General features: G+C 43.1%; 1 protein-coding gene across 1 annotated transcript in view; it reads left to right on the top strand.

Annotated features, from left to right (window-relative positions):
• Positions 1-332, top strand: part of LOC119593884 (U-scoloptoxin(01)-Cw1a-like) — a gene marked incomplete in the record, with an annotated part of 16195 nt that overhangs the window by 14116 nt on the left and 1747 nt on the right.

Here is a 332-nt window from a genome sequence, read left to right as displayed (position 1 = left end):
CGAGGGAGACAGACTAAGGGGAATGAAAAGAAAGTAACAACAAAAATAAATCGAATTAAAGACAAACACAGGGATAGAGAAACGAGAAGAAGACCCGAGTTGCTAGAGAGAGTCAAGGAAGGTCAACAAGGTCAGTGAGAGGAAGAAGGTCATATCCGATATCGATTTTTTTCCCCCGCGCGAAACAAGGTCACAATATCACGGAACAACGTCATTTCCCATCCGTAAGTATGTTCTGGGGTGAATAAGGTCATTAACAAGGTCATGGGAAAGGTCAACGGGACGAGTCGGTATTAGAGATGGTAAAACAGCTTTGGAATCCTTTTATAGCC

Source organism: Penaeus monodon, chromosome 33 (genome assembly GCF_015228065.2).
Source record: "Penaeus monodon isolate SGIC_2016 chromosome 33, NSTDA_Pmon_1, whole genome shotgun sequence".
In the NCBI taxonomy this organism is placed as follows: Eukaryota; Metazoa; Arthropoda; class Malacostraca; order Decapoda; family Penaeidae; genus Penaeus; species Penaeus monodon.
Note: the sequence above shows the minus strand (reverse complement) of the source record. Positions and strands in the feature narration are given on the sequence as shown.